General features: G+C 44.7%; 1 protein-coding gene across 2 annotated transcripts in view; it reads left to right on the top strand.

Annotated features, from left to right (window-relative positions):
* Positions 1–21,990, top strand: part of scaper (S-phase cyclin A-associated protein in the ER) — a 276,817-nt gene that overhangs the window by 169,387 nt on the left and 85,440 nt on the right. The gene's annotated exons all lie outside the window — the stretch shown is intronic.

Genomic DNA, 21,990 nt, shown 5'->3' with positions numbered 1-21,990 from the left:
CCCCCCCCCCCCCACCCACACCGCCTTTTTCTTAATGTAAATTGCCTTGCAAGGACAATATGGTTCAGTGGGTGGTAATATTCGTTAACCATCTTTAACATGGCATTATGTACACTGATCATCAGACGGTTTGATCATTGATAACCTTAGGTTACGTTTACATTTAAAAAACCTTCGCAAGGGCTAAGTGATGCATAAGGCAGATTTCCTTTTACTTAATTCCAAGAGTAAATACTGGAAATATGCATCATCCATGGACAGACAGCAGTTAATGTTTTGGGTTCATGATTTTCCATCTGATCTGCCGTGTTGATAGATTGTGATCCCACCATCAGCAACCCCTGCAGCTCTCCCCATTTTCAGCCTAGTACATTTTTTTGCCAAAAATAAAATGTATTCAGAAATTTTAAAATAAATACAAAACAAAAACTATGCAAAGTATCCAATACTTTAGCATCAAGCTATTTTTTATCTAAGCAGCAGTATATATTCTCCCGTTATATATAGCAAATTTGTTGATTTCTCTGTGTGGCGAGATTGCTGCTTAAACAGAGAAAATAAGGCATCTCAGAAGGGGGAACAAAGAGTCTGATGGTCTTCCTCATGTTCAATGAACAAAGCTGGTCATTTATTATATCATAGATTTCAAGAGGCCATGAGTTATAATTTTGGTAATATGAATGTAATATAACTTTCAGTTTTGCTTGCAAGGAATATACCTTTTTTTAAATTGGGTAAGTTTTTATTAAACCAGTGCTAATTTTGTTGGAAAGAAAACTGCAGATGCTGGTTTAAATCGAAGGTAGACTCAAAATGCTGGAGTAACTCAGCGGGTCAGGCAGCATCTCGAGAGAAGGAATGGGTGACTTTTCGGGTCGAGACCCTTCTTCCAATTCTGAACTCTGACTCAGAAACGTCACCCGTTCCTTCTCTCCAGAGATGCTGCCTGACCTGCTGAGTTACTCCAGCATTTTGTGTCGACCTAATTTTGTTGGATGTCAACTTTGTCTCATTCAATGCGACCATGTAATGCACAAGAAGAGACAAATAAAAGATCGTCTGCAAAAATGCCAGTATCCTCAGTCCTACATTTGCCTTGCATTAAAATTGGATCGGGACTATCGCCAATGAGGAGTTGTTGCAGTTTGGTGTTAATGCATTGCTGGCTGCCTTCTGCATCATCCCAAGGGCGACAGTAACCGCATAGTTGCAGATAAATTGTGATGCAAGTTTTTATTGTGTTCTTGACAAAATTTGCAAGAGATAAATTGTGGGTGCTTTCCTCAGCAAGGGAATATTTCATTAAGTGAACCCTGCCGACCTTGTTTACTTTTAAGTGAGGGACTTTCAGGTTGGCAGAGACCTCAGTGGGAGTTGTGTAGAGATTAGATTTGTATGGTGCTTGGCAATGGGGAGGAAAAAATCGTCACTCCATGAAACCTTAAAAGTGTATTGTGATGTTTGGTGGACTGTGTGGGGTGGGAGGACCCGTTGCTCCTCCCGTGCAGCAGGTGGCGCTGCACAGGACAAAGGGAGATGTAAGTATTCCTGTTATATGGTTTTGTACATAGTTATCTGGGCTGTATGCAGTGTGGAGTGTGGGGTTGCAGCCATTTTAGTTGTCTTGCTGCCAAGTTGAGTTTCCGGAATTGAGTTTCCGGAAGTGGCGGCGCTGCCCTGCAGCTGCGGCTCGCCGGCAGTCTGTTTGTCTTTCTTCTTTCTTTGTCTATTTGTTAGTGTTAGATGTATGAAATAGCCTATCTTTAGCTGTGTATATGTGGGGGGTGGTGGGAGGTGGGGGAAACCTTTTAAAAAATCTCTTCCTCAACGGAGATGCGATCCTTTCCGAGTCGTATCTCCGTTTGCGCTAAAAAAAAATTAAAACGTGGGGCCTTCCATCGCCCGGTGCGGCTCGGCCGCTGGACTTAACAGTGCCCGGTGCGGCTCGGCCGCGGGGCCTTCCATCGCCCGGTACGGCCGTGGGACGGTTCAGCGCCAGGTGCGGCTCGGCCGCGGGGCATTCCATCGCCCGGCTCGGCCGCGGGACTTTACATCGCGCGGCTCGGCCGCGGGACTTTACATCGCTGGTGCGGCTCGGCCGTGGGACTTTACATCGCTGGTGCGGCTCGGCTGCGGGGCCTTCCATCACCCGGCGCGGCTCGGCCGCGGGACTTAGCTGCGCACGGTATGGCCGCGGGGCCTTTCATCGCCCGGCTCGGCCGCGGGATGTTTCAGCGCCCGATGCGGCTCGGCCGCGGGGACTTGGGCGTGGGGAAGAGAGCGGAAGTTTTGTTGCCTCCATCACAGTGAGGGGGTGTTTGGAGTCACTGTGATGGATGTTTGTGTTGGGGTTGTGTTTACATCACTGGTGCGGCTCGGCCGCGGGGCCTTCCATCGCCCGGCGCGGCTTGGCCGCGGGACCTAACATCGCGCGGCTCGGCCGCGGGACTTTACATCGCTGGTGCGGCTCGGCCGTGGGACTTTACATCGCTGGTGCGGCTCGGCTGCGGGGCCTTCCATCACCCGGCGCGGCTCGGCCGCGGGACTTAGCTGCGCACGGTATGGCCGCGGGGCCTTTCATCGCCCGGCTCGGCCGCGGGATGTTTCAGCGCCCGGTGCGGCTCGGCCGCGGGGACTTGGGCGTGGGGAAGAGAGCGGAAGTTTTGTTGCCTCCATCACAGTGAGGGGGTGTTTGGAGTCACTGTGATGGATGTTTGTGTTGGGGTTGTGTTTACATCACTGGTGCGGCTCGGCCGCGGGGCCTTCCATCGCCCGGCGCGGCTTGGCCGCGGGACCTAACATCGCCCGGCGCGGCTCGGCCGCGGGACTTTACATCGCTGGTGCGGCTCGGCCGTGGGACTTTACATCGCTGGTGCGGCTCGGCTGCGGGGCCTTCCATCGCCCGGCGCGGCTCGGCCGCGGGACTTAGCTGCGCACGGTACGGCCGCGGGGCCTTTCATCGCCCGGCTCGGCCGCGGGATGTTTCAGCGCCCGGTGCGGCTCGGCCGCGGGGACTTGGGCGTGGGGAAGAGAGCGGAAGTTTTGTTGCCTCCATCACAGTGAGGGGGTGTTTGGAGTCACTGTGATGGATGTTTGTGTTGGGGTTATGTGTCTTGTGTTTCTTTTTTTTGTGTGACTGCTGGTAACGTAATTTTGTTCGGTACCTCGGTACCAAATGACAAATAAAGCTCTGTATTCTGTGTGTAATAAAGACTTCTGTTGTACCTTGAAGACTCGCAAAGTTTCATACAGGCACAGAACAAGAGGCGGCACGGTAGCGCAGCGGTAGAGTTGCTGCTTTACAGCGAATGCAGCGCCGGAGACTCAGGTTCGATCCTGACTGCGGGTGCTGCACTGTAAGGAGTTTGTACGTTCTCCCCGTGACCTGCGTGGGTTTTCTCCGAGATCTTCGGTTTCCTCCCACACTCCAAAGACGTACAGGTATGTAGGTTAATTGGCTGGGTAAATGTAAAAATTGTCCCTAGTGGGTGTAGGATAGTGTTAATGTACGGGGATCACTGGGCGGCACGGACTTGGTGGGCCGAAAAGGCCTGTTTCCGGCTGTATATATATGATATGATATGATAAGAACACAAAATATATATTGATATTTAGTTAAATTAAAACCATAATGAAAGTCACACTACATAGAATTGTGTGAAGTTTACAACACCAAATTGTTTATCTGCCTTCCATGATTTCCTGTAGCAATTTTCCCCTCCTTGTGCCCTTCGCCTAACGTCAGCACATCCTTCTGAAAAAAAACTTATTTTTCTCTCTTGTGTATTGTTTTGTTCACAGTGTACTATGTTTACATATTCTGTTGTGCTGCTGCAAGTAAGAATTTCATTGTTCCATCTGGGACATATGACAATAAAACACACTTGACTCTTGTCCCTTTCTCCTTTCCACATTCTTTTGCTTTTCTTCAAATGCATCCACACTATTCCCCTCAGCACTTCCCTGCAATGGGAATGCCTGTTTCCATTTGTTTGATTCCAGTGACTCCCAAAGTTGTCGTTCTACCAGAAAAATTCCAAAGATTACAACTGCTGAAGTAACAAGGTTACTATTAAAGAACAAACACATAGCGTGGAAATGGGAGAACAAAATGAGACTAGATTACAAAGTGACCGTATAATCATCTACAACGAGTGCTCAGTAGAGTCACTCATGGCTGTGGAGCTATTCTGATGATATACCTCAGGACTTTCATCGGCCTGCTCGGCTCGACCCTGGGACTTTCCATCGCCCGGTGGGGGCTTCAAGGGGTTGGGAGCCTCGATCGCCTCGTGGCGCCACGGGAGAAGAACGAGGAGGAGATAAGACTTTGCCTTCCATCACAGTGAGGGTATGCCTAGAGCAATCACTGTGATGGCTGTTTTGTGTAAAAAATTGTATCTGTGTGTCTTGTGTTCTTTAATGTCTACTGCCGGACCCTGACGTGAGAGGACGCTGGCGTTGATTATTCGCCGCTTTTCCGTCAGGATAGTTTGTCTGTTTGTCTGTTTGTTTCTATGTTAATTGTATTTGTAAAGCGCTTTGTGCATGTGTTAAGGCGCTATATAAAATAAATATATTATTATTATTATTATTATACCTGCCTAAGGAGTTGGACATGAAATTGTCAAGGCGTTTTGTGTTAGATGGAAGAAAGCAAAGCATTTAGATTTGTACAGTACCTTTTAGGGCTAATATAGTTACCTCACAAACAAAGAATTACTGAGGTATAAGGCCATTGATAAAATGGATAACCATAGTCTTTTGCCCAGGATAGGGGAATCAAAAACTAGAGCACTTAGGTTTATGGTGAGAGGGGAAAGATTTAAAAGGGAGCGGAGGGGCAACTATTTCACACAGTGGGCGGTGCATATATGGAAATGGTAAAAGCGGGTACAATTACCATATTTAAAAGATATTTGACCAGATACATAGAAAGGAAAGGTTTGGAAGGAGATGGAACAGGCAAGGCATGTTAGTGCAGTTTGATTTTGGTAACTTGAGCAGCGTAGAAAGAGTTGGGCCATGGCGCCTGCTTTCATGCTGTATAGCTGCATGACTCTATAACTGCAATTGTATAACAGAAAATATATATCCAGGTTAAAGACACAAACAGCAATGACCAACTAATTTATTTTTGGTGTGTCAGTGTGGGGAAATGAAAAGGACACTAGCAAAACCTCCTGCTCTACTTTGAATCTTAACTTTTATCAGAATAAGCAAAGGGCTCATCAAACAATGCTATCTTCTAACAGTATGGTAGTTCTTCATGGCTGCACTTTAATGTCAATGTAAATTGTGTGCTCAAATCTCAGGATGTGGTTTGAGCCCACAATCTCTGACTGAGAGGCGAGAGTGCCACCAACTGAACAAACTTAGTATTTGAGTAGACCTTTCTCCCGGTAACCCAGTCGACATTCAGACTCGTCCAGCATCAGCAGAAATAGATTAACTAGTTAATAGTCATCTTGTTGAATGGAGAGTATTCACAATAACAGTGACATTAAAAAAAACCCATCAGCTGTAAAATCTCACTGAATAGAATTAACAGTCTTTTTTACCCTTTAAGTTTTTTTCTGGTTTTTAATTTTTCTGTCATATACCTTTGCTTTGTGACTCCCATCTCCCCCAATTTTCAAAGCGACCCCTAATCAGGAAATGTGAGATGAAAGTATCACTGTGTAATTTGTAAATGACAAACCAATTGCTATTTTTCAAACAATTTAAGTGCGAGTATGAAGTTGGATTAAACAGTCTTTTTGTGCCTAATAGAAATGATTCAGACATTAGACTGACTCCTGCAGCAGTTAACTTTGAGCGAATTCCTCCCTGCATGCAGTCATAGAGGGCAATTCAAAACAAACTAATTGGTTGTAAATCGTCCTCTTACAACACCCGTAACAGTTAACTGTTTGATCTGAAATGTTTACGTACCACTCTTAAACTGAACTTCTTAGACTAAAGATTGGCCATTATTCTCTTGTTTGCCACTCCCTTCGAGCAGTAAAAGCAGATGAGCCTGTTAACCGTTTAATATCCTCCAGGGTTGATGGTGCGTGCTGCCCTGGTGAAGGAATCATTTCCAATCCTGATCCCAGATAGCCTATGCTCACAGTGAAACCTGGTTTGTCTGCGTACCCCTTTGAAATGAGTGCTACTGGTTTATTTGGTTACAAAAATTATTCTTTTTCATCAGAAATGAGAGAGATAGTCAATAGTCAATTTATTTGTCACATACACATAAATGTGCAGTGAAATGAAAAATTACCCGCAGTTCAACAATAAGACCAATAAGAATAAGCAATAAAAATATGCAATAACACATACAATCATAAACCAACACCAAACAAAAGAAACATCCATCACAGTGAGTCTCGTCCAGTCACCTCCTCACTGTGATGGAAGGCTAGAATGTATTTTCTCTTCCCCGCCGTCTTCTCCCGCGGTCAGGCTGTTGGAGTTGCCACATCGGGGCGGTCGGGGCTCCCGACATTGAAGCGCCGCGCCGGACGGTGAAATGTCCGCGGCGAGCTGACCCAAGCCCCGCGATCCGGGGCGGGCGAAGACGCTGCCGCTGCCGGAGCTCCCGATGTCGACCCCCACCCAGGGGCCTGCGGGCTTCCGACGTCCAGGCCCTCTGTTGAGCATTGACTTGTCTCATTTTCTTTTATGTATCTGGCCATGCCTGGGCCTTTGACATCTGTAAGGAAGATAACATTACTGTCGAGCAATGTTTTGTTTGGTTTAGGGATACAGCGTAGAAATTGGGTCCTTTGGCCCACCGAGTCCGCACCGACCAGCGATTCCCACTCACTAACACTATCCTACACACTAGGGACAATGTACAATTTTACCAAGCCAATTAGCCTGCAAACCTGTATGTCTTTGGACTGTGGGAGGAAACTCAATCTCCTGGAGAAAACCCACACAGGTCATGGGGAGAATGTACAAACTCCGTACAGACAGCATCCATAGTCAGGATCGAACCCAGGTCTCTGATACTATGAGGCGGCATATAAGGTTGTATTTCTGCTTTTGTTCGTACTTTTAGTTAAGGGTTCAGTGAGTTAAGGGTTCAGTGATTTAAAGGTTCAGTGATTTAAGGGTTCAGTGATTTAAGGGTTCAGTGAGTTAAGGGTTCAGTGATTTAAGGGTTCAGTGAGTTAAGGGTTCAGTGCTTTTTAGTAAAGGTACAGTTTAAAGGATTAAGAGGGATTTGATTTAATTTGGGGGTAAGATATGTCAGGTGAGATCGGCCCCGTGGATTGCTCATCCTGCAACATGTGGGAGATCAGGGATATTGTCGGTGTCCCTGATGACTACATGTGCAGGAAGTGTGCCCAGCTGCAGCTCCTGGCAAACCGCATTGAACGGTTGGAGCTGCGGTTGGACTCATTCTGGAGCATCCACGATACTGAGAAGGTCGTGGAGAGCACGTATAGTGAGTTGGCCACACCACAGGTAAAAGATAAGAGGACAGAAAGGAAACGGGTGGCCACTAGCCAGCGTAGCAGTAGGCAGGTAGTGCAGGAGTCCCCTGCGGTCATCTCCCTCCTAAACAGATATGCCATTTTGGATACTGTTGGGGGAGATGGCTCATCAGGGGAAGGCAGCAGCAGCCAAGTTCATGGCACCGTGGGTGGCTCTGCGGCAAAAGAGGGGAGGAAAAAGAGTGGAAGGGCTATAGTGATAGGGGATTCAATTGTAAGGGGAATAGACAGGCGTTTCTGCGGCCACAAACGAGACTCCAGGATGGTATGTTGCCTCCCTGGTGCAAGGGTTAGGGATATCTCTGAGCGGCTGCAGGACATTCTGAAGGGGGAGGGTGAGCATTGGCACCAACGTGCCAATTGGTGCACATTGGCACCAATTGGTGCAGCAGTTATAATGGGTGACTTCAATCTACATATAGATTGGGTGAACCAAACTGGCAGGGGTGCTGAGGAAGAGGATTTCTTGGAATGTTTGAGAGATGGTTTTCTAAACCAACATGTCGAGGAACCAACGAGAGAACAGGCCATTCTAGACTGGGTATTGAGTAATGAGGAGGGGTTAGTCAGCAGTCTTGTTGTGCGAGGTCCCTTGGGCAAGAGTGATCATAATATGGTAGAGTTCTTCATTAGGATGGAGAGTGACAAAGTCAATACAGAAACAAGTGTTCTGAACTTAAAGAAAGGTAACTTTGAGGGTATGAGGCGTGAATTGTCCAAGATAGACTGGCGATTGATGCTGAAAGGGTTGACGGTGGACATGCAATGGAAGGCATTTAAAGGTCGCATGGATGAACTACAACAAGTGTTCATCCCAGTTTGGCAAAAGAACAAACCAGGAAAGGTAGTGCATCCGTGGCTAACAAGGGAAATCAAGGATAGTATTAAAACAAAAGATGAAGCATACAGATTAGCCAGAAAAAGTAGCATACCAGAGGACTGGGAGAAATTCAGAGTCCAGCAGAGGAGGACAAAGGGCTTAATTAGGAAAGGGAAAATAGATTATGAGGTAAACTGGCAAGGAACATAAAAACTGACTGCAAAAGCTTTTATAGATATGTCAAGAGAAAAAGATTAGTTAAGACAAATGTAGGTCCCTTGCAGTCGGAAACAGGTGAATTGATCATAGGGAACAAGGAGATGGCAGACCAATTGCACAAATACTTTGGTTCTGTCTTCACTAAGGAAGACATAAACCGTCTGCCGGAAATAGCGGGGGACCGGGGGTCTAATGAGATGGAGGAACTGAAGGAAATCCAGGTTAGTCGGGAAGTGGTGTTAGGTAAATTAAATGGATTAAAGGCAGATAAATCCCCAGGGCCAGATAGGCTGCATCCCAGAGTGCTTAAGGAAGTAGCCTCAGAAATAGTGGATGCATTAGTGATAATTTTTCAAAACTCTTTAGATTCTGGAGTAGTTCCTGAGGACTGGAAGGTAGCTAATGTAACCCCACTTTTTAAAAAGGGAGGGAGAGAGAAAACGGGGAATTATAGACCAGTTAGCCTAACATCGGTAGTGGGGAAAATGCTAGAGTCAATAGACAATAGACAATAGGTGCAGGAGTAGGCCATTCAGCCCTTCGAGCCAGCACCGCCATTCAATGCGATCATGGCTGATCACTCTCAATCAGTACCCCGTTCCTGCCTTCTCCCCATACCCCCTCACTCCGCTATCCTTAAGAGCTCTATCCAGCTCTCTCTTGAAAGCATCCAAAGAACTGGCCTCCACTGCCTTCTGAGGCAGAGAATTCCACACCTTCACCACTCTCTGACTGAAAAAGTTCTTCCTCATCTCCGTTCTAAATGGCCTACCCCTTATTCTTAAACTGTGGCCCCTTGTTCTGGACTCCCCCTACATTGGGAACATGTTTCCTGCCTCTAATGTGTCCAATCCCCTAATTATCTTATATGTTTCAATAAGATCCCCCCTCATCCTTCTAAATTCCAGTGTATACAAGCCTAATTGCTCCAGCCTTTCCACATACGACAGTCCCGCCATTCCGGGAAAGTGGTGAAATCATCGGACAAAGTCAGCATGGATTTACCAAAGGCAAATCATGTCTGACGAATCTTATAGAATTTTTCGAGGATGTAACTACAATACAATACAATACAATATATCTTTATTGTCATTGTACCCAGGGGTACAACGAGATTGGGATTGCGCCTCCCATACGATGCAATAATTTAAGTAATTTAGACAGCAGCAACCCAACGAAACGAAACAGTTGTAACAGTTTTGGACAGGGTAAAGTGCAAGTTGATCTATGCGTTGTGGCCATCCGGCTTACCGTTCGATGTGTTATATCTGGACTTTCAGAAGGCCTTCGACAAGGTCCCACATAGGAGATTGGTGTACAAACTTAAAGCACATGATATTGAGGGTTCAGTGTTGAGGTGGATAGAAAATTGGTTGGCGGACAGGAAGCAAAGAGTAGGAATAAACGGGTCCTTTTCGGAATGGCAGGCAGTGACTAGTGGGGTACCGCAAGGCTCAGTGCTGGGACCCCAGTTATTTACAGTGTATATTAATGATTTGGACGAGGGAATTGAATGCAACATCTCTAAGTTTGCGGATGACACGAAGCTGGGTGGCAGTGTTAGCTGCGAGGAGGATGTTAGGAGGCTGCAGAGTGACTTGGATAGATTAGGCGAGTGGGCTAATGCAATATAATGCAGATGCAATATAATGTGGATAAATGTGAGGTTATCCACTTTGGCGGCAAGAACAGGAATGCAGAGTATTATCTGAATGGTGACCGATTGGGAGAAGGGGAGATGCAACGTGACCTGGGTGTCATGGTGCACCAGTCATTGAAAGCAAGCATGCAGGTGCAGCAGGCAGTGAAGAAAGCGAATGGTATGTTGGCATTCATAGCAAGAGGATTTGAGTTTAGGAGCAGGGAGGTTCTGCTGCAGTTGTACAGGGCCTTGGTGAGACCGCACCTGGAGTATTGTGTGCAGTTTTGGTCTCCTAACCTGAGGAAAGACGTTCTTGCCTTAGAGGGAGTACAGAGAAGGTTCACCAGATTGATCCCTGGGATGGCGGGACTTTCATATGAGGAAAGACTGGATAGACTGGGCTTGTACTCGCTGGAATTTAGAAGACTGAGGGGGGATCTTATAGAAACATTTAAAATTCTTAAGGGGTTGGAGAGGCTAGATGCGGGAAGATTGTTCCCGATGTTGGGGGAGTCCAGAACCAGGGGTCACAGCTTAAGGATAAGGGGGAAGTCTTTTAGGACTGAGATGAGAAAACATTTCTTCACACAGAGAGTGGTGAGTCTGTGGAATTCTCTGCCACAGAGGGTAGTTGAGGCCAGTTCATTGGCTATATTTAAGAGGGAGTTAGATGTGGCCCTTTTTGCTAAAGGGATCAGGGGGTATGGAGAGAAGGCAGGTACAGGCTACTGAGCTGGATGATCAGCCATGATCATATTGAATGGCGGTGCGGGCTCGAAGGGCCGAATGGCCTACTCCTGCACCTATTTTCTATGTTTCTATGATTCTACTATAAGTCTGAAGAAGGGTCTCGACCCAAAACGTCACCCATTCCTTCTCTCCTGAGATGCTGCCTGACCCGCTGAGTTACTCCAGCATTTTGTGTCTACCTTTGATTTAAACCAGCATCTGCAGTTTTTGTTTCCTACTGTAAGGCAGCAACTCTACCGCTACACTACCGTATTCAACATTTGTACTAGAATACTTTGTATATTGTTGGCGGAAACTTAACGGTAAATAGGTTATTTGATTTTCTGTAATGGACTGATCATTGCACAACAAATCTTCTTGGGATTTTAAAGGAAGTTTGCATGCTGTGCTCGTAGATGGTCCTAACCTATCCATCTATATCTAAGTCGTACTCGTCCCAATGATATTACGGGTTAGAGGCAGCTGACGAGTGATTACTGATGATAACATCAAGACTAATCAAGAAATGTAGCATGGTAGCAGGTTCTTTGGTCCACCAAGTTCATGTTGACTTTCAACCACCCATTTACACTTAACCTTACATTAATCCACATCTTTAACTCTCCTCAAATTTTCTCCAACTCTCCCGAGCTTCCTCCATTCTCCTAGACCTTGGGGGCAATTTACAATGGCAAATTAGGCTGATAAATTGCATGTCTTTGGGATGTAGTAGGACACTGAAGCAGACACAAACTGCTGGAGTATCTCAGTGGGGCAGGCAGCATCTCTGGATAGAAAGAATGGGTGATGTTTCGGATCAAGACCCTTCTTGAGACTGAGACTCAGTCTGAAGCTCAGTCTGAAGAAGGGTCTCGACCCGAAAAGTCACCCATTCCTAATCCAGAGATGCTGCCTGTCCCGCTGAGTTACTCCAGCATTCTGTGTCTATCTTCGGTGTAAACCAGCATCTGCAGTTCCTTCCTGCACAGGACAGTGAAGCACTTGGAGGATACCCACGCGGTCACAGGGAGAACATGCAAACTCCACACAGACAGCACCTGAGGTCAGAACTGAATCCTGGTTTCTGGGGCTGAGAGACAGCAACAGCATACCGACAGCGGTGCACTAATTTTTAAGGGATTACTTGGCAGATGGGGGCATTTAACACCAGAACTGACATTTACTTGCGATGGAAGAGCTTGTGTAACTAATAGAGTGCTTGGTTTAGCTGTTTGTAACAGACACAGAGTATAAAATGATTGTAAAGCATAACCAAGGCACTAGCATTTGGATCAAAAGAATTTGGCTTTAATTTTTATTTAATTTAATTTAATTTATTTGTCATATGTAGGTTGGCACAGGGTCAATGGTACAATGAAATGTATTTGACATGACAATGGGTCACCTCAGCAGTAATATTCCAAGGATAAATAAGATAAAAATTACATTAGTAATGTAAAAAGACAATATTAAAATAATCAACATATATGATGTGAAATGTGTTTATGAGTTCAGAAGCCTGATGGCCTGATGGTAGAAACTGTTCTTAAGTCTGGTGGTACGCGCAGCCATACTCCTGTATCGTCTGCCTGACGGTAACAAGGAGAACAGCCTGCGTGCTGGGTGGCTGTGGTCCTTGATGATGCTGCGTGCCTTCCGCAGGCACCACCGGTAGAAAATGTCCGGAATGGCCGGGAGACAGTTGCCAGTGATGTGCTGTGCCGTCTTCACCACTCCCTGTAGTGATTTGTGGCTGTGGGCAGAACAGCTCCCGTACCAGACTGTAATGCAGCCCGTCAGCAGGCTCTCGATGGTGCATCTGTAGAAGGTTGTGAGGATGCTGGCGTTCACGCCAAACTTCCTCAGTCTTCTCAGGCAAAAGAGCCACTGGCGGGCCGCCTTTGTTATTGTGTCCGTGTGCAGTGTCCAGGAAAGGTCCTCAGTGATGTGCACACCGAGGAACTTAAAGCTGCTGACCCTTTCAACCTTCGGATGCATGAAATGTCATGCCTCGACTAGTTCTGGGGCAATCTCAGATTCGGCAGTCAAAAGCACAGAGTTTGGAAGGGTTGGCATGGTGTCTATTTTCGGTGTAAACCAGCATCTGCAGTTCCTTCCTACAAACCTAAAAAGAAAGATGCACATGCGTTTGCTTAGTTTTTTCAACTGTGTCTGACAACGTTGCTTCATTTCCTTCCCATCACAGACATCCCATTTGCTCCCATTTGCTCTCTCCCTCCTCCAACCCCGTCTCTACAACTTGTTTTCTCATTTTTACCAGTTCTGATGACGGGTCATTAATTTGAAACATTAACCAAATAATGGGTCGACTGGGCTTGTATTCACTGGAATTTGGAAGGATGAGAAGGAATCTTATAGATACATAAAAATTCTTAAGGGACTGGACAGGCTAAATGCAGGAAAAATGTTCCCCATGTTGGGGGAGTCCAGAACCAGGAGTCACAGTTTAAGAATAAGGGGTAGGCCATTTAGGACCGAGATGAGGAAAACCCCTTTTCACCCAGAGAGTTGTGAATCTGTGGAATTCACTGCCACAGAAGGCAGTGGAGGCCAATTCACTGCATGTTTTCAAGAGGAAGTTAGATATAACTCTTAGGGTTAACGGAATCAAGGGATATGGGGAGAAAGCAGGAACGGGGTACTGATTTTGGATGATTAGCCCTCGAAGGTGCCGAATGGCCTACCCCTGCACCGATTTTCTATGTTTTTAACTCTGTTCCCCTCTTCACGGGTGCTGCCTGACCTGCTGTGTATTTCTGGTACTGTACTTTTAGTTTTTACTTTAGAGTATTAGCATCTGCTGGGTTTTATAAATGTTCAGTATAAGTTACTGTTGGAACAAGATTAATATACATCATAGATACTCACAAAATGCTGGAGTAACTCAGTGGGACAGGCAGCATCTCTGGAGAAAGGGAATGGGTGATGTTTCAGTCACAAAGAAGGGTCTCGACCCGAAACATCACCCATTCCTTCTCTCCAGAGATGCTGCCTGTCCTGCTGAGTTACTCCACCATTTTGTGTCTATCTTCTGTGTAAACCAGCATCTGCAGTTCCTTCCTACACACTTAATGTACATCATACAAGATAACAGAGTAGTGACAAATTTTAGAATGTTGTTTTTGGTAGATTGATTCTGTTACTGTGAGCCAAGGAATTTTTAGCTGCTCATTTCAGATTCCTACCAGTGCATTGTGCAGCCAAGAGACTTGAGTTACACTGGTGGCTGCTCTTTATGCTGTGCTGCCTCACGAAACCGTGACCTCTGCCCATGTAGGGCAAGTGCTGCCTGTACATGGGAACGCCACCACCTGCATATTCCCCTTCAAGCTGCACACCATTAGATAGATAGACAATAGGTGCAGGAGGAGGCCATTCGGCCCTTTGAGCCAGCACCGCCATTCAATGTGATCATGGCTGATCATTCTCAATCAGTACCCAGTTCCTGCCTTCTCCCCATACCCCCTGACTCCGCTATCCTTAAGAGCTCTATCTAGCTCTCTCTTGAATGCATTCAGAGAATTGGCCTCCACTGCCTTCTGAGGCAGAGAATTCCACAGATTCACAACTCTCTGACTGAAAAAGTTTTTCCTCATCTCAGTTCTAAATGGCTTACCCCTTATTCTTAAACTGTGGCCCCTTGTTCTGGGAACATGTTTCCTGCCTCTAACGTGTCCAACCCCTTAATAATCTTATACGTTTCGATAAGATCTCCTCTCATCCTTCTAAATTCCAGTGTATACAAGCCTAGTCGCTCCAGTCTTTCAACATATGATAGTCCCGCCATTCCGGGAATTAACCTAGTAAACCTACACTGCATGCCCTCAATAGCAAGAATATCCTTCCTCAAATTTGGAGACCAAAACTGCACACAGTACTCCAGGTGCGGTCTCACTAGGGCCCTGTACAACTGCCGTGTGAAATGATTATCTAATGTTGCTCGGGCTAAATCCTTGAACAACCTTCTTCACATCACCGTGGAAGTACCTTCATCAGAAGGACTGTTCCGTTTTACTAAGGTAGCTCACTTTACTGCCTTGTCAAGAGCAGTCGGGATGCTCCCTGACCACTGTGATGCCTCCATCCTGAAATGAATTAAAACACGCAAGACTTTCATCCTCCATATATTTCCAATTTTACTGCCCAAGGATTGAAAATAAGTAGCTATACAATTGCCGGATTTAGTGGGAATAAAATCTTTGTCTTAATCTAACCACGTCCTCTCAGACAGTTTTATCTGCCATAGCAATTAATACCATAAATAGTAGCTGCAAAGGTGTCAGAGATGCTGTGCACTATCCTAATACATATCCTGATGATGAACATTGAACTGATTGTTCCCCATCTGCTGCCTGGGTCTGAGGGGGCTGGCAGGCTGTCCCCACCCAGCCACTCACTAGGACATAATTACAGTCTGTAAGTGGAGGCCAGTACAAAGACTGTCTGCCCATGTGAGCCACTAATATGCAGCGACCTACTGAAGATTAACAGCTGTTTTCCCTGTGATTGGATTGTGTAATAGTTACTTTAGCTAATAATTGGATATGAGTCCCATGCTGTATAATTCAGGTTGAGAGTGTCGTTTTTGCTGGCCTGTAGTTGAGATGTGTTATTAAAGCAGAGCCTGTAATTCCATTAAGTCAGTTGTCAGGGTGGTACTGAGTAAAGGATGTCATAGCCTGCCTCACATGGGACAACAATGAACAGATTCTTTGAAAGTTGGAAAGAAGAGACCACCTGATTATTACAACTCTTCCTGCTGTGTACGCCTTGATATTTGTTACCTTCACCTTTTTTTAGTTCACAACATATTAGGAACTAAATATTAAAAATAGGTGTGACTGTTTTAAATGCTTCTTCACTATTTATTATTACTCGTAAAACTGAAGAAATAAAACTAATGTTATCTCTGTAAAATCCTCCAAAATACTGGCACGACAAGTGAACCAAGCAGGGTCCCGACCCAAACCGTTGCCTACCCAAGTCCTCCAGAGATGCTGCCTGACCCGCTGAGTTACTCCGGCATTTTGTGTTTTTTGCTTCAGTGCTTTAAGGTGGCTGCTATAATTTGCAAGTTTAGTGCAGCCGGTGGGAAAGCAAGGTGGATTTGGGAGATGATGGTATTTTCACTGTAGTTCCAAAACACCTATTTCTTCCTGTCACCATCCTCCATAAAGTCTACCTTATCCAAATGTTTGTTCATATGTGGTTTGTCCAAGTCAAACTTTGATCTTGTCAGCAGTGTTAGCAGCACAAATTGGAGGAACAGCATCTCGTATTTCGCTAGGGCAGCTTACATCTCAGCGGTATGAATATTGATTTCTCTAACTTCAAGTCTCCCTTGCTTTCCCTCTCTCCCTCCATGCACCCCCCTCCCCTTCCCAGTTCTTTGACCAGTCTGACTGTCCCCCTGATTTCATTTTATCTCTGTTTGCTTTGTTGTCGCTTTCTCCGAGCTAACAATGATCTATGAGCTAACAATGATCTATTCGTCAGTTTCCTTGATCGTCGTCTCTTTTGATGTCTTGTTTTCACACCTTACCCTTTCATATCTCTGTGTCTCCCTCACCCCTGACTCTCAGTCTGAAGAAGGGTCTCGACTCGAAACATCACTCATTCCTTCTATCCAGAGATGCTGCCTGTCCTGCTGAGTTACTCCAGCGTTATGTGTCTATCTTCGGTGTAAATCAGCACTTGCAGTTCCTTCCAACACAGTATTATCACTGACTTGCATTTACTTTCCATCACCAATGCAAAATTCTTGTGCCTATGCAAAACAGAAAATAGAATATTTCCAATTGCTCCATAGCATATTGTTAATATAATTAAATGGATGGTGATGATGATTTTTAGGTTGTAATCTCACCTAGATTATAGAGGCGAAAGTGGACTTGTTCTAGTTTCAAGCTATGTCATGTCATCTGATCCTCAGTATTCAATATTTCTCTCTTATATTTCCTCAAATTAATGAATAAAAACACTTATTTTTCCTCTTGAATAAAGCTATGTATTTTTCGTACACTGTAAATTATTACTTACTAGTGAATTACTTACTAGTAAATTATTACTTACTAGTCAAAAAGGGTGCTACTATTTTATGTAATTCAGAATGGTTATGAAAGAGCAGCTCAGTTTTTAAAGATGGAATGAGGGTGGAAAATATAAACAGTCCTGAAGTAAGTAACCCCAAAAACTATTTAAAAGTAAATCCTGTGGTGTGAAATCCAGAATCTATCTTTTGATGCAATCTAAATATAGTCACTTTACACTTTTAGTGCATTTTTGTTTAAAAACTAGGCAGTCAAAGTGTTTGTGGAAGTGATTATGATATAACCATTTGAGGAGGAAAGTGAGTGTGGCTTTGAGTGTAATGTGGAGATCAGTGTAATGTTCAGAAAGATTATTTCTGAAGAGGAGATGGAAAAAAGCACCAAAATCGGCACAGAAAATCACCATTTTGGCTGCCGGTGCACGCACCTGTTATGTAATTAGCCATATTCCCCTGCTCTTTGGCCATTGTCATGCAAAATAGCCTCCTTGCAATTATTTGTATGATTCCATCCTGAGAGTTCTGAATCTATCAACAACACCGTTGAGGCAACACATTCCAATGTAGACTAACTGAAAATCAAAACACTGCAGATGCTGGAAATTTGAAATAAAAATAGAAAATGCTGGCATGTTACCCGGTATGTTGGGTGGCATTTGTAAAGAGGTGTTAAAATGTTAACTGTTTCTCTTTCCACAGACCTGATGAGTGTTTTCAGCATTTTTTAAAAAAAAATCAATTCCAGTATGCATCCACTAAATCACCTTTTAGCCATTTTATAAGAAAAGAACTGCAGATGCTGGTACAAATCGAAGCTATTTATTCACAAAATGCTGGAGTAACTCAGCAGGTCAGGCAGCATTTCAGGAGAGAAGGAATGGGTGATGTTTCGGGTCGAGACCCTTCTTCAGACTTCTTCAGCCATTTTAACTCGCCTTCCAATTCTCATACCGACCTATCCTCTCTCTATTCTCCACAATTCGCAATTCTTCAGACCTGTCTCACGCCTGCTTTTATTTCTGGCCTTTGTTCCTACCATCTGCCTAACAACACCCCCACCCACCTCACCTGTGTCCACCTATTACCTGCCACACTTTGTCCTGCCTCTCCCCTCTTACAGCTTTCTTCTCCCACCCCCCCCAATCTGAAGAAGGGTCCCGACCTGAAACATCACCTATCCATGTTGGAGAGGCTAGATGCGGGAAGATTGTTCCCGATGTTGGGGGAGTCCAGAACCAGGGGTCACAGCTTAAGGATAAGGGGGAAGTCTTTTAGGACCGAGATGAGAAAACATTTCTTCACACAGAGAGTGGTGAATCTGTGGAATTCTCTGCCACAGAAGGTAGTTGAGGCCAGTTCATTGGCTATATTTAAGAGGGAGTTAGATGTGGCCCTTGTGGCTAAAGGGATCGGGGGTATGGAGAGAAGGCAGGTACAGGCTACTGAGCTGGATGATCAGCCATGATTATATTGAATGGCGGTGCAGGCTCGAAGGGCCGAATGGCCTACTCCTGCACCTATTTTCTATGTTTCTATGTTTCTCCATAGATGATCCCTGACCTGACGAGTTACTACAATGACCTTTTGTGTAAACCAGTATCTGCAGTTCCTTGTTTTTATTTTTCACAAATATTGCATGAACCTAATTACATGATTTAGCATCAGATCATTAAAGACCACTTCAGCTGGAGAGTTGAAATCTTTTTTTAAATAAAATTATTCACCGTGCTTTCTTTTTGTAATTGAAATTTGGTAAGTGTTCATCAATTCAACCCAATGCTTGCTCTCTTGTGGTTGGATACATTGCTAAACACAACATGGAGACAGCTTTAACAGTAGAAGTAGGATGCACCTAAGCATCGGGAATAAGACAGACACAAAATGCTGGAGTAACTCAGCGGGTCAGGCAGTACAACCACGTCAGGAATAAGATGATCAGTTCAACCAAAAGTAAATTTGCTATGTTAACCAAAAAAACGAGATCATAAATGAAATCCATGTTACAACACAAAAGAATACAGGTACTCCTCAGCTTCCGATGGGGTTCCGCTCTGAGAAACCCATCGGAAACTGAAAGTATCGTAAGTCGAAATGCATTGAAAACGCGCGATCACGTGTCCGGAAGCGAGCGACGGCTCGCTACGGGTCCCTGCCGTTTGCACCGTCGCAAAGTCAAACTATTGCAAGTTGAACCAGTCGTAACCTGTGGAGTACCTGGTAATCAAAATAGAAACCGTCAAGTCCGAAATAGGGTTACTGTATGTATTGCCTTTTACTATTGCCATTTGTAGGGAGTTGTGCCAAACAAGTTCTTACTCTTCCAATCTCCATCGGCTCCAACCAGAAATTGTACAAATGATTCGCATTGGAATACCCAACTGAAAATAGTTATTTGCTATCTCCAGAAGGAAATCAATTGGCCCTTTAGATAACCAGATAAGTATCATCAGCAGCTGATGCATAATATGAATGCATTTTAAAATTGCTTCTAGTATTTTAGTGCCCAAGCAAGTGGAGTCATGAGGACTTGAGATGTAGTACAAAGCAGCAAAAGCAGCTTCAAGCAGGCGAATTGTGAGACTGGAATTTATATCTATGGTAGTTAAGGCAGAGAATCAGTTTTGATCGGATGGTATAGGTGGAAGAAAGGACAGGGGTAAAAGGAACTGCAATGTTTAAGAAACATTTCGATAGGTACATGGATAGGATAGGGCTATTTAGAGGGGTATGGGCCAAACACAGGCAGGTGGGACTAATGCAGATGGGGCATGTTGTTCCATATGGGCAAGTCGGGCCGAATGGCCTGTTTCTGCCTTTTACTTCTATTGATTTCCCTGTTTCCTACACCTGTCTTGTCTCGCTCCGGTCATAAAGTTTGCACATATTGTCTGTCTTGTGTCTTCAGACATGTGGCAGCTGGTTACCAGCCATCCCAGGAGAGTGAGAACACAACCCACAGAGCAGCTGGCTGGGCAGGGCTGGATCCTCCTATTGTTTCTGAAGAAGAAGTCTTGTTTTGAGGATGACAATCGGCAATTGTATAAATGAACTGCAAAATTGTTACCAGCACTACTAGTTTTTAAACATCGGCCCCTCCCCTGCAAGATAAAGCTGCTGGAATCTCACCCATTTTAATTGCCAAATGAACAAATTGCAAATTGTATGAATGGTTAGAGTCAATGAAGACATTACAATTTTCGGTGCCATTATTTTGTTAGATTGAGAAAAATCGGGGCTGGGGCATGAGTATATAGTTACCATCAACGAGTTCTATTCTTTTTATTCTTTTTTACTCCAGGTTGGGTCAAGTTCCTCTGGTCTCATTAATATTAGTTGATCTTGCTTATGAGACAACATTAACACAATGATCTTCTCATTCCACATTTGGTTATGAATAGCAATTGTATGCATGAAATCTGGCTGATTTTTATTTTTCTTCACATTGAGGAGTGGTTAAATTATTAAGAGTATTGATTGTGGAGGCAACAGTACAAAACCCACCGTGGCAGCTCAGGAATTTATATTCAAGTAATGAAATAAATACGAGAGAGAAAGCTAATATTGTAATGGTGAGCATGAAGCTCCTGCATTGTCATAAGAACCACTGTGGCTTACTAAAGGTCTTCAGGTCAGGAAATCCGTCATCCCTTCCTCCTCTGCCTGTGTGTATGTGTGTGTGTCTTGTGACCCACCTCCGTCAATGGGGTTGACTCTGAACTGCCCTTGCCCTCCAAAACGGGAAGAATTGGCGATGTACAATAAATTGGAGCCATCACAGCAGCCACATCCTGTGAAATAAAATATGTTAGTACCCTCAACTCTTAACAGAGTCGAGATCAGACAGCTCCAAGCTGACTGGGAGTGCAGATGACATCTTTACTCATCAGCCCAAACTGCAAAGATTTTATTTGCATTCTTCTACAGTGCCTCTCTGGCCTTATTTGAAGTCTGTATGCACTGTATTTGCTCGGAGAAAAGTAATTCAATCCATGTCTAGATTCTGGGAAATAAATTATCCTGACTTTAAACAAATACATTTCTATATATTAAGATTCCCTTTGTACCTGTTTCTTGTCTCCTGTTGCACAGGATCAATAATGAAACTGCCTAAACTTGAAACACTGAATGTTATTGTAATGGAAAATTACGAGTCAGCAAAGAACATAAAACTTTTTACCTTGTAAAAAACACATGAATGCCAAAAGCAATATTGTGTTAATCTGAGACTGAGTCCATTTTCCTGCCTTTCTGCTTGACTGACCTGATAGCAATATTGCTGGGGTCGTAAACTGTGCGGAAGGCTGTCAAAGTATACTGCAGATGGACACAAAATGCTGCAGTAACTCAGCGGGACAGGCAGCATCTCTGGATAGAAGGAATGGGTGATGTTACGGGTTGAGACCCTTCTTCAGACTAGTCAGGGGAAGGGGAAATGGGAGATATAGACAGTGATGTAGAGAGATGGAGAACAAATGAATGTTCTATGAAGTATATGGTATGCTTGCTTACACAGGTTGGGGCATTGAGCATATGTGTCAGGAAGTCATGATACAGCGTTATAGGACTTTGGTTAAGCCGCCATTGGAGTATTGCACGCAAGTCTGGTCGTCCTATTATAAGACGGATAAGGGGTTTTTAGAAAGCGTGCAGTTTACCAGAATGATGCCTGGATTAGGGAGTATCAGCCACACGGGTAGGTTGGACAGGCTTAGATTGGTTTCTCTGGAACGTGGGGAGACCTGATCGAAGTATATGAGAGGCACAGATAGGGTAGACAGTCAGAACCTTTTTCCCAAGATGGAAAAGTCAATTACTAGAGGGCATTACTTTATGGTGAGAGGACCAAAGCTTAAAGGAGATGTGCAGGGCAACGTTTATACTCCGGGGGTGGTGAGTGCTTGGATCACGCTGCTTGAGGCAGATACAATAGTGGTTGAGGCAGATGCAAAAGTAGCAGAGACTTTTAGTTAGGCACATTGATGTGCACGGAATGGAGGGATATGGATTATGTGGAGCAGAT

This window comes from Rhinoraja longicauda, chromosome 38 (assembly GCF_053455715.1).
Source record: "Rhinoraja longicauda isolate Sanriku21f chromosome 38, sRhiLon1.1, whole genome shotgun sequence".
Lineage (NCBI taxonomy): Eukaryota > Metazoa > Chordata > Chondrichthyes > Rajiformes > Arhynchobatidae > Rhinoraja > Rhinoraja longicauda.
The sequence above is the reverse complement of the archived record's forward strand: the minus strand, read 5'-3'. Positions and strand labels throughout refer to the sequence as shown.